The following is an 18590-nucleotide window of genomic DNA, read 5'->3' as shown; positions in this document are numbered from 1 at the left end:
TTATAAAACTATAAATTTAAAATAATTTCTAGATCATGACAAGTTGTTCTGATCATAAAGTAAAATACTAGATTGCTCATTGTTCTTTTGTCATTTTGTTTCTCATTTTGTAATATTTTGTCTTGTTTTTGTTGTTTTTGTCTGACTTTTGTCATTATTCTCATGTTTTTGTCATTTTGTGTTCCCCTTTTTATCTCGTTTGTTTTTGTCTTATTTTGTCGCTTTGTAACTTTTTTGTCAAATTTTTTGTCTCTTTTCTGTTTTGTTTCGTGTCATTTGTCTTATTTTTTGTCATTTTGTGTTTTACTTGTTTTGTGTGTTCTTGTCTTGCTTGCATTTTTTGTCTTATTTTTGTTGTTTTGTTTCACATTTTTGTCATTTTGTGTCTCATTTTTGTAATATTTCATCTTCTTTTTGTTGCTTCTTGTTGTTTTTTTGTCTGACTTTTGTCATTTGTCTCATGTTTTTGGTGTTTTGTTTCACGCTTTTGTCATTTTTTGTCTTGTTTGAGCACTTTTTTGTTGCTTTGTGACTTTTTTGTCAAACTTTTTGTCTTATTTTTGTTTTGTTTCGCATCGTTTGTCTTATTTTTTGTCATTTTGTGTTTTGCTTGATTCATCGTTTTGTGTTTCCTTTTTGTCTCACTTGTATTTTCTGTGCTATTGTTGTTTTGTTTCACGTTTTTGTCATTTTGTGTCTCATTTTGTAATATTTTGTCTTGTTTTTGTTGTTTTTTGTCTTTATTTGTGCGACTTTTGTCGTTTGTCTCATATTTTTGTCGTTTTGTTTGTGGTTTTTGTTGTTTTGTGTTTTCTTTTTCTCTCGCTTGTGTTTTTTGTCTTATATTTGTTGTTTCATGTTTTGCTTTTTTTGTTGTTTTGTGTATTCTTTTTGTCATTTGTGTCTTTTTTGTCTCGCTTGTGTTGCTTGATTAATTTTTCTGTCTCACTTTTGTCACTTTGTAACTTTTTTGGCCAATTTTTTCTCTTTTTTGTTTTGTTTCATGTCTCATTTTTTGTCATTTTTTCTCGCTTTTTTCATTTTGTGTCCTATTTTTATAATTTTGTGTCTTCCTTTATTTGTTGTTTTGTGCATTTTTTTTTATCTCGCTCATGTAGTTCGTCCATTTTTTTGTCATTGTAACTTTTTTGTAGAATTTTCTGTCTCTTTTTTGTTTTGTTTCGTGTCATTTGTCTCATATTTTGCCTTTTTTTTCCCTGTTTTTGTAATATTTTGTCTTGTTTTTGGTGGGGGGTTTTGTCTTTTTTTGTCTGACTTTGTCATTTTGATCATAAAGTAAAATATTATATTGTTCAGTTCCAGGTATTTATAGGTTATGATGTGCTGATTTTACTGGTCACTTGAGATGAAATTGGGCTGAATGTAGCCCCTGAACTAAACTGAGTTTGACACCCCTGATTTAAACAATATATTTCATATTTGGGTTACATCTCACCGATGCACTGAATCACTTCCATCAGTTCACGTTATTGTTTCTGCTTGTCGTCAAAGTGCCAAAACGCCTAAATGGAGATTTGAGTTTACTCCGCTGCTGAAACAAAGGCAGCACTAACAATGAGACATAACGTACGAACCAATAAAAGCTGTGAATATCAGACCATGCCCTGTTTTCCAACATGTTTTAGAGAAAAGACTTTTAAATAATACGACACTCGTTCTCTTGGGAAAGTTTCCCTGAAATCCTCAAAGTCAAGAGTCAGTGAAACCTGCAACATGAAACAAAGCTCCACTAGTGAATCTGTTCTCCACTCATGACCTGAGACAGATTTTCTCTCTGCTTCATTTCTGCAGACTTGTCAGGATGAACTCATGTCCACCTGTCAGTAACGTGGTTAGAGGTGTTCTTTAGAAACCTTCAGTAGGTTCCAGCCTCTGCTTCGCTCTGTTTCCAGCGTTTAGAAAAATCTAGCCCATGAGGGGACACTTCAATCTGCAAATAAATCCCATAAAATAAGTGCAACATGTAAACTGTAAACTAAATAACAAGAAACAGATGGATAACAGAAAGTAAAATGTAAGTAAACAGATGTATCTCCTCTTCATAACTGTATTATTTCTATGATGAACAGCAGAAGGGATACAATCAAACACAAATCATTTATAAAGACGATATTAACAATTCACTGACACACAAGTTAGAAAAGTCGTGATCACCAAAACTAAACTGGGTCCAGCTGTGATTTCAATCAGTCTAACTGCATGAACACGGTTCTAAAATGAGCCGTGAACAGCAGGACTTTCTCGGTTTTAGAGGGAGTCATGAGACCAAGATAAATGAGTTGGGCTCAGATGGAGTCCAGCATGTTTGGTGTGAACCTGACCACGACTACCACAGTGAATGCATAGTCCAGACATTTAAGCATGGAGGTGGTGGTATGATGATATGGGGCTGCATGAGGTCAGAAGGTGACATTTCTAGATGCAGCATGAATTTCTGAGGATAAACCAGAATACTATCTGACCAAATGAAGAAGAGAAATATTCCAGCAGGAGAACATCCAAAGAACAACATCACACAAAAGCTTCTCCACTGGAACAAAGTGGAACTAGAACCTGGACAGTGTGAGTCCTGAACCCAACAGAATCTTTGTGGTATTTTCCAGAGAAAGGTAGAGCAACACAACCCCTCCAGCAAAGAGCAGCTGAATAAAACAGTGAAGAATGTGAGAAGATGTGAGCAGAAAGGAGTGAACTCTGGTTTCCTGCATGCTGAAGAGGACTGAGTCTGTCATCAGAAAAAAAGGAGGACATACAAAGGACTGAAGGAAGCAAAGAACCTCAGGAAACATGGACTCACTTTAGTTCCACTGGAGCCTGAATCTAATATATGACAGTAGTTTGTAATCTGACATCAGAGACGGAAGTATTCTGATTACTGTGAGGTGATACAGATCATTTGACATTTCTGAGATGTTGAACAGTCACTGCTTATCTCTGCAGCTCATCACACCAGCTCATATCTGCTCAAACTAACAGAAACTGATTGTAAGGAAGATTATGGAAAGCTGACAGGATCTGTTCTTTATGTTCGTTAGTCTCAGTTTCTGTTTGTGAGACATCAAGACTCTGCAGCTTCATGGTGGAAACACTCAGCAGTGGTGCTGACTGATGATTGCAGCAAATCAAAACACTCTGTGGATGTTTAACAAGGTATTGGATCGTCATTGCTTTGTCCATTCATCCAACCATCCATCCAACCATCCAATCATCATCATCCATCATCTATCATTCATCCATCCATCCATCCATCCATCCATCCATCATCCATCCATCCATCCATCCATCCATCCATCCATCCATCCATCATCCATTCATCCATCCATCATCTATCATCCATCCACCCATCATCTATCATCCATCAATCCAACCATCCATCCATCCCACCATCCATCCATCATCTATCATCCATCCATCCATCCATCCATCCAACCAACCATCCATCCGTCACCTATCATCCATCCATCATCCATCCATCATCCAACCATCCATCCATTCATCATGTATCATCCATCATCCATCCAACCAACCAACCATCCATCCATCATCTATCATCCATCATCCATCCAACCATCCATCCATCCATCATCTATCATCCAGCCATCATCCAACCAACCATCCATCCATCATCTATCATCCATCCATCCATCCATCCAACATCCATCCATCATCTATCATCCATCCATCATCCAACCATCCATCCATTCATCATCTATCATCCATCCATCCAACCAACCATCCATCCATCATCTATCATCCATCCATCCATCCAACCAACCATCCATCCATCATCTATCATCCATTTTCTATACACTACTTAATCCTCATTAGGGTCACGGGGGCGGAGTCTATCCCAGATGACTTAGGGTGAAGGTTCACCTGGACAGCTAACAGTCTATCACAGGGCTACACATTTAGCGCTTTTCCACTAGCACCTACTTGGCTCGACTTGGTTTAGGTTGTTTTTCATTACAGTTGAGTCCCACCTCATTGTGGGTGGAGTCTTCATAGCATGGCAGCCCGGCCCCACAGAGTTAGCATTGATGGCTAACTAGCTAGCTTATTGTCTGCATACAGGAGACAACGACGTTACTTTCAAAATATACGTGTTTGTTTAAAGTGAGCTCGCCACCAATGGGATAAGTAACATAAAAGTTTCTTGAAGTCACAAAATACTCACCGGTTTTCATGAAGGAGTCGCTCTCGTGCGTCGTCACTCCCTGTCCAATCAGTGGCCTGCACTCGTCACATTGTAGACGTCACATTTTCGGCTTGACTCGGCTCGCTTGGAACCCCAGCCGAATAGGTACTAAAATAGTACCTGGTACCAGGTACTACGTCCTAATGGAAAACCTCACAAACTGAGTAGAGCCGAGTAGGTGCTAGTGGAAAATCACCAAAAGAGACAATCAATCACACCTACGGATAATTTAGAGTCATCAGTTAACCTCAGCATGTTGTTGGATTGAGGGAGGAAACTGGAGAAAACCCAGCAGGGAGAACATGGAGACTCCATGCAGAAAGATCCCAGGAAGGCCGGGACGTGAACCGGGGATCTTTTAGCTGTAAGGCAACAGTACTAACCACCAAACCACTGTGCAGCCCGTCATTGCTTAGTGTCTTTTACAAATCTGAATTGTAAATAACTTTCTGGGTTGTTTGCAGTTTGACCTTGAAAACCCTGCGTGCTGAATTTCCCTCCTGACGATAACGACACACTCAGCTAACCAGAAAACACACCTGAGCTTCATTTTCTGCAGTGGAACCCCGTTCAGAAGAAACATTCACATCAAAACCTTAACGGTCTTTATTTCTTCCCCGTTTCATCAGATGCTTTATTTCTCCCCAGAGAGCAGCGACTGCATCTTGTTGTTGTTGTTGTTGTGTTTGTCTCCTCTGCGGTGTGAAATCCTGCCGCACTTTGACAGTTTGGGTTTCCTCACAGTGACTCAGTTTGTGTGTCGCTGCTCACTTCTTGTGTCTCAGTGTGAAATAAATCCAGTTTGGCTTTGAGCTGCTGTTGGTGGATGATGTGAAAACCTTCACAAACACAAACATCTATTTACTATTTAGAACCTCTTTGATCAGAGGAGGATTATCCCGCCGTCGCTCTGCTGTCGCTCTCACCTCTTTTTTCAGTTTCTCTCTCATCGTCTCTGTTGTTGCGTCTTCGCTCTCTTTCCACCTAAACATCAGCTCTGGTTGGTTTTACATGATTCGTCTCCTCTGATGGACGGATGAAGACAATCACCAGGAAGAACGAGCGTTTCTGCAGAGAGGCAGAGCTGCGTTTTACCATCGATGTGGAAACGAGCTGCTTTCTCTGCTTCAGTTTCACAGGGAGTTAGAAAAATCAACACAAGCAGAAGTAGAGACAACCGTCACCAACCTGCCAGCGAACATGTCGAACTTAGAGAAATATTCTGCAAATAAGAAAAACACAAACAAGGGAGGAAGACTCCATCCATCCATTTTCTTCCTCTTATCCGGGGCCGGGTCGTGGTGGCAGCAGGCAAAGCAGGTCATTCCAGACGTCCCTCCTCCAGCAACACTTTCCAGCTCTTCCTGAGGAATCCCGAGGCGTTCCCAGGCCAGATGAGATACATAATCCCTCCAGCGGGTTCTGGGTCTACCCCGGGGTCTGCGGATGTCTGAGCTTCTCCCCCATCTCTAAGGCTGAGCCCAGCCACCCTACAGAGGAAGCTCATTTCAGTTGCTTGTATCCGTGATCTCCTTTTGGTCACTACCCAGAGCTCATGACCATAGGTGATAGGTAAATCGAGAGCTTCACCTTCACCACGATGGTTCAGTAAAACTCTCACATTACTGCTGATTAGAGCTGGCCCGAATAGCAGTTTCTGGGCGCCGGATATTAGGGCCCTATTAATGACGAATATCCGACGGGGGGGGGGGGGGGGGGGGGATTCAGATCTCAAAATTAATATCCGGATACCACCGTCGGGACCGAATATTCAGATATTCGGATATTCGGGTCCAGCCCTACTGCTGATGTCGCACCAATCAGCCTGTCCATCTGGCTCCATTTTCCCATCACTCGTGAACAAGAGCCCGAGATACTTGAACTCCTTCGCTTGGAGAAGCAACTCCCCCCCAACCCAGAGGGAGCAATTTATCGGTTTCTGGCAGAGAACCATGGCCTCGGACTTGGAGGTGCTGATCTGCATCCCCGTCACTTCACACTCGGCCGCAAACCGCTCCAGTGCTGCTGAAGGTCACAGTCTGAGGAAGCCAACAGATTCACATCATCTGCAAAAAAACATTCGGTCCCTCTACAACCAAAGTGAGAGCTGTGTCCGCATACTCGACACAAAGTCAAGGAGGGAGACTGAACAGTTCAGTCTGTAAACCACCACCGAGGTTTCTGTAGTTCTGCTGGAGATCTGGACGGTCATGTGTGTGAAGATGGAGACACTTGGAGGGTTGACTGGGAGGGGAGGGCTGGATCCAACCAGGAGTTTTAGGTTCTGCTTTTTGGCTCCTAAACAAATTTCAATCAAACAAACAGTGTTCTGCAAACACTGAGACAGGACAGTTAATCTCAGTACCAGCTGACCATTCTGGCGGTGCGTGACGATGTTTGTCTGTCAGTTCAGACACTTGAGGCTCTAATCCAGTTCAGAAAATCTTTGTGATATTGGTAGACGGTACCAACTTCCATCTGCAATACTGGATTTATTCCACCCACGGACTGGTAGAGCTATCACCATCCTGCTCCAATGGCACTGGAGGCAGAGAAGGGAGCATAAGCAAAAGCAGGACAAGAGAGGTGGCTAACGTGCTACATGCTAACCCACATAGACCGGCTCTTCCAAGTCTCTTCCTCGCGGTCACTTGTCAACACCATGGACCAGATGTGGTTGAGGATTATGTGAGATGATCGTCACAGAGACTTGGCTGGACAGCATCTGAACGATAAGACCAACAGTCAGAATTTCACAAGTGTGCTGAGGAAGCCACTTCAACACTACAGGACTGCTTCAAGCAAAAAGGAATACACTTCATCTGTCCTTTTTAGACTTCTCCACTGATACTGTCCTACCAGCTAAATCCATCAAACCACAGCTGAGGATGATTAACATCACCAAAGCTGCAGAGAAGACAGGATGTCAAATATCATGATGTACTACCTTTCTAAAGTTTGGGCTCACCCAGATAATTCTGTGTTTTCCATGAAAACTTACACTTTTATTCATGTGCTAACATAACTGCACAAGGGTTTTCTAATCATCAATGAGCCTTTCAACATCATTAGCTAACACAATGTAGCATTAGAACACAGCAGTGATGGTTGCTGGAAATGTTCCTCTGTACCCCTATGGAGATATTCCATTAAAAATCAGCTGTTTCCAGCTAGAATAGTCATTTACCACATTAACAATGTCTATACTGGACTTATCATTCATTTAGTGTTATCATCACTGGAAAAAAATGTTTTTCTTTCAAACATAAGGACATTTCTAAGTGACCATAAACTTTTGAACGGTAGTGTATGTATATATTCAATGTTGTTCGACATGGAAAAAGAGGGAAAAATATGCTTGGTATAAAACAGAAATATCAGCCAAAAATCCAGCTGAGTTTTCCTCTCTGTTGCATCTGATTTGTATTATCAGCCAAAGAAAAACAGGAAAAAATCTCCCCTATATATATACACTTCAGACCAGTGGTTCTTAACCTGGGTTTGATTGAACCCTAGGGGTTCGGTGAGTCAGTCTCAGGGGTTCGACAGAGGTCAAGACACACAGCTGACTCATATGATTCGTGATGACACGCCCTGCTTGGCCATCACTGGCTGCACGTGATCACGCTACATTGCTTGGTCAATCTGTGCTGCAGGGAATTTGGTGCGCTCAGTAATCGACTTGTGACTGTCGTGATGGTACGTTGTGTTATTTCTTTCTTAATATTTTAATCGACGAATATGTACAACATGGATTCACATGTATAACAGAACGTGATGGGAGTCAGCGTCCTATCTGCATGATTTGCAATGCCAAGTTAAGCAATTCTAGTCTAGCACCAGCAAAACTAAAGGAACACTTCCTTAAGCTGCATGGAGATGGGGAATACAAGAACACAAGTGATGTTAATGTACGGTTCATTTTGTGCACCAGTAAAACATATAACTATGTCTTGAATTTGAAAAAAATCATATTTCATTTTTCAATAAAGAAGGGTTTGGTGAATGCGCATATGAAACTGGTGGGGTTCAGTACCTCCAACAAGGTTAAGAACCACTGCTTTAGACACTATTCCTTGGCATCCACTTAGACATTTTGTGTTTTTGTACCTTGCATTCTTTTTTTTATTTCTATTTAAATACTAACCTCTCTGTAATTGTGTAGACTTCACTAACCTTTGTTTATTGTACTCTGGTGAAACTATTTTCTCCAAGATGAATAAAGTTGATCTTATCTTATCCAGTTACGAATCAGACAGAAATCAGCCCTGAATGTCCTCCAGCGAATCCTCCAGTGTGAAGGATTTTACTGAGTAAATAATGATTGGTTCTAACCTGCTGAACACTCTGACACCGTTAAACATTCTGACTGCAGGAGGAATTCACCCACCTGCACTCCAGAATAGAATGATCAAATCAAACTGATGATTCTGTTTCTGCAGCTTCTCTCAGTGAACCTCCGGCTGTCTGTGTGAAATAATGATCTACACAGAAGCAGCATCATTAGAAAAACACTCAACTCTAACAAGGAATTAGAGCAAAACAAAGCGTGATTAAAGCTCAAACACAACAGCAGCCAATCAACTTCCAAGAACCAAACGACCTTGAACTCAGGTGAAGGAGGAAGAAAAACACAGGTTTGCGCTGAGTGTGTGTTTGTATTCAGAGAGTGTGTGTTTCTATTTGGTGAGTGTGTGTTAATATTCAGTGAGTGTGTTAATATTCGGTGAGTGTGTGTTTTTATTCGGTGAGTGTGTGATCCTGTGGGAATAAATAAGTGAGTCTCATCTGTAACAGGCTTCAGTTTTTAGACAGAATATAAATATTTTTCTGTCTGTTATCTGGTGGAAATGTTTCTCGCTGACGTCTGAGAGCCTGAAGGCAGCTCAGGGCTCAGAGTGTGTGTCTCCAAGTGTGCGTCTGACTGTGTGTGTGTGTGTGTGTGTGTGTGTGTGTGTGTGTTGAAATGTGTATGTGTTTCCAATAATTGCCTCTGAATGGAGCAAAGCGTGAACTGAATCTATTACAAACTGAAAGTAGAAGGTCTGGTTTGTCCCACACAACCTCAACGCATCATCACTGCACAGCAGTCAGTGAGTGTGTGTCTGGTTTGTTATCAGTCTGTTTGTGTGTTTCTTTGTGTGTCTGATTTGTTATCATTGTGTTCATCAGTTTGTAGACTGAAGCTTCAGCAGCTAATTATCAGCTTGTTAAGTCTCCTAACGAGGGAGTCTTAACGAGATTCTGGACTCGGTCTGACAGCTCTCATCTCTGCGTCATTCATGAACGTGATTCTGCTTGATTGATGACACGTTAAAGCTCACTACATCTCCCAGAATGCACAGCTGCATGAGCATCACCTGCACACAGGTGTGAATCTGATAACAGTAAAAAGTCCAAAATATTACATCTACAACAACATCACGCCAAGTCAGTCGTTGCATCATTTCCGACAGATGAAATCTTTAATAGAAAATGACCTTGGGTTGAGCACAGGCGTGTGTTATGCATGTGTATGTTATGTACAGATACCGAATCACATGACCTAAATATGTAGCGGGCAGCGGGAATTGATGGGATTCAGAAACACCCCCAAAATTTAATCAGTTGTTCCTTGTATCATTTCTGATGAATAAGTTCTGATAAGTCCTCAGTGGTGGATTTGTAGTAGGATCATAATCATGTGACGTCAGCAGGCAGCTGATGTAGTGTTCACTTGTTGTCATGGTTACAGTGACGCCGTGCCGCTATCTGGCAATGATACAGAAATCTTGAACAAATCAACAAATCCGTGGATCCAGACTATAAGCTGCATCACTGCCAAAATCTAATCAGTTGGTCCTTGTGTCATTTCTGACCTTCCCTGAAAATTTCATCCAAATCCGTTAATCTGTTTTTGACTAATGTTGCTAACAGACAGACAGGGACAAATCAATGCCGATTGTCATCGCATCATTAAATGTCATCATTAAATGTTTTAAATCATTAAACTAATGTTTCCATTTATTGAATATTAGACAGAAAAAAACCACGACACTTTTTTGACATAATTTTTAAATGATGATTTACTAAAGATTCATTGAAAACCTGTTACCCCTGGTCCCTCGTTAAACATTTGTTCCAGCTTGTGATCAGTCTTTTACATCCATGGAGGAATGTTGGTCCACTCTTCTCTTCAGAATAGTTTTAATTTGGTCACATTAGATGGTTGTAGAGCATGGACTGCCCTTTCAAGGTCTCATCACAGGATCTCAATTAGACTGAAGTCCACACTTTGACTCAACCACTCCAGAACCTTCATTTAGTTCTTTCTGAGCCACTCAGAGCTGGACTTGCTTGTGTTCTTTGGGTCATTGTTTTGCTGCATAAACCATTAGTGTTGAGCTTTAGGTCATGATCTGGTGGTGGATGCTCTTCAGGAGGATTTTCTGATGGAAAGCAGAATTCATGGCTCCATCAGTGAAGACAAGTCGTCCAGGTCCCCCAACCATCACATCACTACATATTTAGGTCATGTGGTCATTGTGTTTGTATGTACATCTATATTAAATGGACACATTGTGTGATGCCGTGATTTCTGATCATCAATAACTAATAAACAAATGCTGCATTTTTGATAATGCCATATGGGGAATGAGCAGCTTTGGAGGAGAACTGCGCTAATAAGGAGGGTCTGGTTTTCAGTATATATATATATATATATATATATATATATATATATATATATATATATATATATATATATATATATATATATATATATATATATATATATATATATATATATATATATATATGTATATATATATATATATATATATATGACAATAAACCTCTTCAATCTTAAACAGCATGAGAACCTGAGTTTGACCAAACTCCTATTTACTCCCAACAACAGCTCACACTTCCAAAAAACGACATTTACAGAAACGTAACCATTTTAACAATCATCTGATTTCCTTTCTGTTGATTAATCAATTCATCAGCTAATCTTTGCAGCTCTACACAGGATTTTATTGATGCAGCACTGGCATGGAGACACAATGAGACTGACTGGTTTCACTGCTTTTGGACAGGATGAGTTGTGGTTAAACTCTGAAGGTTGCCGGTTGCTGCTTCAACAACCAGTCAGCTGCAGCAGTGAGGCTTCTATTCTCTGAAACATCAAACAGACGAATCTACAGTTTAAACCCAGTTAAACCCTGACGCTCGGTTTCACTCCTCACAGGTAGATTCTGTCGAAACGTCTCACGGGCCAAATATCATCTTTACTCAGACAAAATGTTTGATGCACAAACCTCAGACTCTTCACCTGTGAACAGTTTCATCAGCGCTCCGTGGCAGCTCTTCGGTCCCTGCAGAGCTCTAAGCTGAAATATTTTTAGTTTAGTCTCTGCCAGGTGTTTGTGTTTAAATCTCAGAGGTGAAATAGAACCAGTCAGACCTGCTGAGGTCAAACAAAGAGACGAGTGATGCATGATGGGAAACTAATCTGCTGCTGCTCGTCTTCAGAGGGATTAAAGATTCAGTTATTTCACAGTCAAGCTGAATTTAACACTGAAAACAGCAGCCAGACTGATTCTCAAATAATCATCAAGAACCAGCGGCATCACAATACCGACAAAACCTGCTGTTTCAGTTGATCAATACTATTGATCAGATTACTGGTCTCACCTGGAGGATCATCTGAAGGTCCAACAACTCCTCAGTTTTTCATTGAAGTATCCGTTTTCTGTTTTAAACTGGGTTTGGGTTTGGGGTTTTAACTCCAAAACCAGGAGAACCAAGACTGAAACCAAAACATAAATCAGTCCCAAGAAAATTTTGTTCCATCTAACCACAGAACTTTGCTCCAGAAGGCCTTTTCTTTGTCCACGTGATCATCCATTCATCCATCCATCCATCCATCCATCCATCCATCCATCCATCATCCATCTATCTATCCATCCATCCATCCATCTATCATCCATTCATTCACCCATCATCATCCATTCATCATCCATCCATCCATCCATCCATCCATCCAGCCATCATCCATCATCCATCCATCCAGCCATCATCCATTCATCCATCCATCCATCCATCCATCCATCCATCCATCCATCCATCCATCCATCATCCATCCATCATCCATCCATCATCCAGCCATCCATCCAGCCATCCATCCATTTCCATCATCATCCATCCATCCGTCTATCATCCATCCATCCATCTATCATCCATTCATCCATCCATCCATCCATCCATCCATCATCATCATCATCATCCATCCATCATCCATCCATCATCCAGCCATCCATCCATCCATCCATGCATCCATCATCATCCATCCATCCGTATATCATCCATCCATCCATCTATCATCCATTCATCCATCCATCCATGCATCCATCATCATCCATCATCCATCCATCCATCTGTCTATCATCCATCCATCATCATCATCATCCATCCATCCATCATCCATCCGTCTATCATCCATCCATCCATCATCCATTCATTCATCTATCCATCCATCCATTCCATTCCATCCATCCATCATTCATCCATCCATCCATCCATCAATCATCCATCCATCCATCCATCTTCCATCCATCCATCCATCCATCCATCATCCATCCATCCATCAATCCATTTTCAGCAGTTCTGCTTCTTTGCAGTTTATCTATCATCTCGCCAAAGTCGTGTTTTCAGTTGTATACTTTCTCTGCAACTTCCTATTAAAATTATTTTTTAAACTGACAAACATCATGTGTAATTCATGTTTTTTACATAACTGGATGAACAGATATTTTATCTCTCCATTGAATTCCGGACCTATTATTTCAGAGATAATATACTAATGAAACAGAAAGTGCCAGTACTCTGCTGCTTTCAGCACGCAGGAAAAGGTTTTGTGTTTCATAAATTTATAGGTCTTCCAGTGATGAGAGTGAGAGAGATTCTGTGTGATCATCTTCTGCTGGGTATTGATCATTGAACTGATCTGATAATGGAGAAGTGAGTCATCATGTCTTTGGATTCAGATCCAACTTCACACAGTTTGTTGATGAACCAGAAACCAAACTACATTCACATTTTCAAGGGATTTACCAACTAGTTTCCCAGAGAAGAACAGGATGTGACTAAACAACTGTCTTTAAACTAAAGCCTATCAGATGATGGCATGAAACACAGAACAGATCAAAACTACGTTCATATTTTTACAGTTTTTCTCAGCTAGTTTCTTGATGAATGGATATGTGAGATCAGACTACACCGCTTACATTAAAATCAATGCAAACTAATTCAGAGTCACAAGGTTTCCACTAATTCATGAATCCGACCAGCAGCAGCAGCAGCAACATGGGACTGAATAGCAACCAACAGAGGCAGAATTTTAGCTGCAGTAAACCTGTTGTTGCATGTTGAACGCCTCTGACCCGATCAGAGGAATCTGCAGAGCAAACATCAAACAGCAGCTCGCTTCCCTCGGAGTCTCTGAGCAGATGTTGGAGCTTCTTCAGAGAATCACTGAAATCAACAACAGCAGCAGGAGGATGAGCGGCATCACTTCAAACAGACACAATCAGCTGGTTTGTTGCTCCAGGACACAAAGAAAACGCAGTTTGTGCTGTTTATAAGCATCACAGAGAACCAGACTTCACAGACTGTTTGGTAAAAGACGTTAGACCTCAGAGAGGAGGTCCCTGATGACCAACGGTTTAAATATCTGCTGACCTGATGGATCTTTACAACCAACAAAGAGATCAAAGGATTCTGTTTTCATGTCACCTTGATCGCACTGACATTGGTCCAGTCGACCATTAGCATGAGCATCCAGGTCTTCATTAGAGACCTGCTAGTGGTCGCTCCGATACATCAGCTGAGGCTCAACCAAACATATCTACAGGAGGTCCTCGGTTTATGATGTCATCAACCTACAGCATTTCGACGTTACATCAGAACTGGTTACGTAGAGCTGGTTGGCAATCGGAGCAGATGAATACGTCGTCATCGCTGTAAGACGGCTTTGTTTCCATTCTCTGGTTGTACGTCACCTTGGATTGTGCTACATTCACTAACTTTTTGTCCTTCATTATGGCTCCCAAGCGTAAGTCAGACTCTTCTGATGCTTGGATGAAAAGGAAAAGCATCTCCATGGAAGTGAAATTAGATAGAATAAAATGCTGGGAACAGGGCGAAACACCGATCAACAGTGGTAAAGTTGTAAAAACAGGTCAACATATTGTAGCGACCCTCTGTGATGAATGACTGGTTCTCTGGTGGTTTATTGAACCTTCACAGAGGCTACTGTGGGCCGTAGCCAATGCCAGAATAACTACAAAAACCCCATAACTTAGCTCTAGAATTAGCCTGCTGACTCTCAGCCAATCAGAGGTGAGCTAACTAAACATGGCACATTCACTGACATTAGGCAAATCTGGAGCTGAACAAAAAACACTGAAACCTCAACAACAATATCAGTCTCTTATAATACTTTGTTGTCTTCTGGAAAAATGATTCATAGATGCATGAAAGTCGTTGGTATTCATGACTTTTCTGAAGAACTGATCGATATTGTGATGCGCGGAACGACTTTGTTCCAACTTACAGCAAAAATCGACTTAGGTCGATCCGTAGTAATGGAGCTCTGATGTAAATCCAGGACCTCCTGCATTCATGTTCAGATTCACCGTTTATCAGAAATCCTGTCAAACTGCTCACTTCACTGACTTCTGTAATGTTGGAGGATGTCAGTGAGAACCGTGTTCTTCTGGTTATTAACTTCATCTGTGCCATGAATATTGTTTTATTACTACACCAAGGAAGGGCGGAGTTATGTGACGATTGGCGTATGTTTATCTGTTTGTATGTCTGTTCGCAACATTACTCAAAAATCAAATGTTTATTTCTTTAAATATGTCAAAAAGTGAAAGTTATTTATTTTCACTTTATTGAACATTTAGTCACTTTTTACTGATAAATTAAACTGAAACAGTTCTTCAATGAAGTAAAATTGATGAGTTTCTGATCGACTGATTAATTGATCTCCAACACAAAGGAACAGCTGCAGACGAATCCAGCTATTGTCACGAGAACAGGAGTGAAAACTGGACCACAAAACATCTGGTTTTACCTCCACATCTGGTTTTACCTCCACATCTATTTAACCTCCACATCTGGTTTTACTTCCACATCTGGTTTCACCTCCACATCTGTTTAACCTCCACATCTGGTTTCACTTCCACATCTGGTTTTACCTCCACATCTGGTTTTACCTCCACATCTGTTTAACCTCCACATCTATTTAACCTCCACATCTTGTTTCACCTCCACATCTGTTTTACCTCCACATCTGGTTTCACTTCCACATCTTGTTTCACTTCCACATCTGGTTTTACCTCCACATCTGCCTGTTCGTTGCTCAGCAGCTGGATTTGCTATGACAGCAGCGGGCAGATCGACTGACTGCTGCTCCGTCAGGTGATGTTAATCCTCACTCAGCTGCTCTCATCGTTTCATGAAGACGATGAAACCAGAACTTGAACTTGAACTTGTGTAAATATCTAGAACAAAGACGTCTTTTCCGGGTCCTGCCAGTGAACAGCAGCTGATCTGCATCAAGAAGATGCTGCAGCTGCTGCCAGCTGTGTTTTATTCCATCACTGTGAACATGAGGAGCTCACACTTTAACCACAGTAACCAGTTGAACCAGCAGCAGAACAGAGTGTTCGCAGGTAGAACTGTTATTTTACATAACAAATAAATAAAATTATAAAAATAGAACGTCACTTTCAGATCTGCTTTTCCTTCCTCCTGCAATGTTTCTCCTCCGTCTCAGATTTCCTTTCCAAGTTTACTTTGTTATTTGAGACCCAGAACTAAGTTCTGTAAAATATTTTGACAGAATTTTGAGAATTTCATGTTTTCAGAACTGCAGTTTTTTTCTGTTGTCACCCTAAAATAAACCCTGAATCTATTTCAATGGTTCAGTATCTCCAGAAATAAAACTTTCACAGCTGTGAAATTATCTTTGACTAAAGTTTCCCACCAGAACACTGAATTATAACAAGATGATTGGAGTTATTCCCTTCACCTGTCAGTGGTCAGAAATGTTGTGATTGATTGGTGTCCATCCATCCATCCATCCATCCATCCATCCATCCATCCATTTTCTTCCTCTTATCCGGGGTCAGGTCACAGAGGCAGCAGATGAAGCAGGTCATTCCAGACGTTCCTCCTCCCAGCAACGCTTTCTAGCTCATCCTGGGCGATCCTGAGGCGTTCCCAGGCCAGATGTGATATATAATCCCTCCAGCAAGTTCTGGGTCTACCCCGGGGACTCCTCCCAGGCAGACGTGCTCCCTCCGGATGTCTGAGCTTCTCCCCCTATCTCTAAGGCTGAGCCCAGCCACCCAACAGAGGAAGCTCATTTCGGCCGTTTGTATCCGCGATCTCGTTCTTTCGGTCACTACCCAGAGCTCATCACCATAGGGGAGGGTTGGAACATAGATGGACTGGTAAATCGAGAGCTTTGCCTTGCAGCTCAGTTCCCTCTTCACCACATCTGTTCGGTACAACACCCACATTACTGCTGACGCCGCAGCAGTAATGCAGGTAATCGCTCCATTTTCCCATCACTCGTGAACTGATCCCCAGATACTTGAACTCCTTTGCTTGGGGAAGCAACTGCCCCCCCAACCCGGAGGAAGCAATCCACCAGTTTCCGGCAGAGAACTATAGCCTTGGACTTGGAGGTGCTGATCCGCATCCCTACTGATGTAGCAGCAGGGATGCGGATCAGCACCTGCAAGTCCGAGGAGGTCCATACATATGGATTTAGAGGTCTATGCTGCTGTGGTAACAGGTGATATCAACCACTGCATTGAGTCCAAGTCCCTGCAAAGAGCTGCAGGACTTATCCAAACCAGAAACCCTGGATCAGCAGTGATGTTGTCCATGCTACCTGCCCGTAGTCACAACCAGCCGTGCTCCACTACCAGATGAGCTGAATGAGATCTACGCTCGCTTCAAGGCCTCAGTGTGGACCAACAAGAGAGAGGCTGAGTCCAAACTGAGACAGAAACTTCAATAACCGAGTCAACGATGAGGGTCTCCAGTTACTGAAGAGCTGGCCCAGACAACATCCCCATGCACTCAGGTCATCAGGGCCGGCCAAGGTGTTTGCGGACATCTACCTTCCTGCTTCAAGTCCACCACCGAAGAAAAGCACCATGACCTCCCTGAACGACTATCGACCTGCTGCACTTACTACAACTGTGATGACATGATTCGAAAAGATAATCAAGATCCACATCTAGAGGACCATCCTGGATGCTGTAGACCAGTGGTGTCAAACTCATCTTAGTTCAGGTTCCACATTCAGCCCAATCTGATCTCCAGCGACCAGTAAAACCACAGCATAATAACCTATAAATAACCACAACTCCCACTGTTTCCTTTGTTTTAGTGCAACAAAAGGTCATTCTGAAAATGTTCACATTTCAGGAATTATCTTTTTACAAAACATCATGAACAAATTAAAATTTCTGAAGAAAATAAATTCAGTTTCATCAATATTCAGCCTTTAATGATTTATTTGCTGTAATAATTGATAAAATTAGGTTAGAAACGATAGAAACAATAGAAGAGAAATGGCACGATAGACACTTTTCTATCGTTCTCACGATATGTATCGTCATATCGCCCAGCACTGATTCACACTGTGACCATCGTTCATATTAGACAGAAATCAGCTCCTTCATATTCCTCCAACTCAGTCGCTGACATGAAAACCTGAGAGCCTCGAGGTCCCAAACACACCTGTAACTTCACCTCATCCACGGAGAGGCGCCCTCTGGTGGAGCAAACAGGAACTGCAGCGAACATGATTAGCTCCTATTACATTACTGCTTTCAATTACTGATGGTAACTGATCGATCAAAATACAATCAATAACATCCAGACCTGATAACCCTAATCCTTCCCAAAAACTTTACTGGTCATCAAGAAGAGAACAAAATCTGTCAAACACGCACACGCACACACGCGCGCGCGCGCACACACACACACACACACACACACAAACATAAAGCCACACACACGTTCAGAAGCCTCTCCATGTTCATCTGAAACCTTGTATCTCCCAAACACCTGCTGATGCTTCCAGGTTCATCTCAGGTGACTCTCACCTCATTCTGGAGTTTTTCAGTTTGAAGTTCGAACCGTCGAACCGAACCCGAAACTTTAAACAGCAAACAAACAAACAAACAAATAAACGAACAGCGTCCTTGTGAGTCTGTGAGCTGTACGCGCTCCCCTCACCCCCCTCCAGACACTAACAGGTCAAGGTCAAACCGATCAAACCTGAACCCGGACCGACAGGACC

At 41.8% G+C, this 18590-nt stretch overlaps 1 protein-coding gene across 1 annotated transcript in view; it reads right to left on the bottom strand.

The window, feature by feature from the left end:
* Positions 1–18590, bottom strand: part of grin3bb (glutamate receptor, ionotropic, N-methyl-D-aspartate 3Bb) — a 78286-nt gene that overhangs the window by 58837 nt on the left and 859 nt on the right. The gene's annotated exons all lie outside the window — the stretch shown is intronic.

The sequence above is a fragment of the Amphiprion ocellaris genome, chromosome 2, assembly GCF_022539595.1.
Source record: "Amphiprion ocellaris isolate individual 3 ecotype Okinawa chromosome 2, ASM2253959v1, whole genome shotgun sequence".
NCBI lineage: Eukaryota > Metazoa > Chordata > Actinopteri > Pomacentridae > Amphiprion > Amphiprion ocellaris.
Note: the sequence above shows the minus strand (reverse complement) of the source record. Positions and strands in the feature narration are given on the sequence as shown.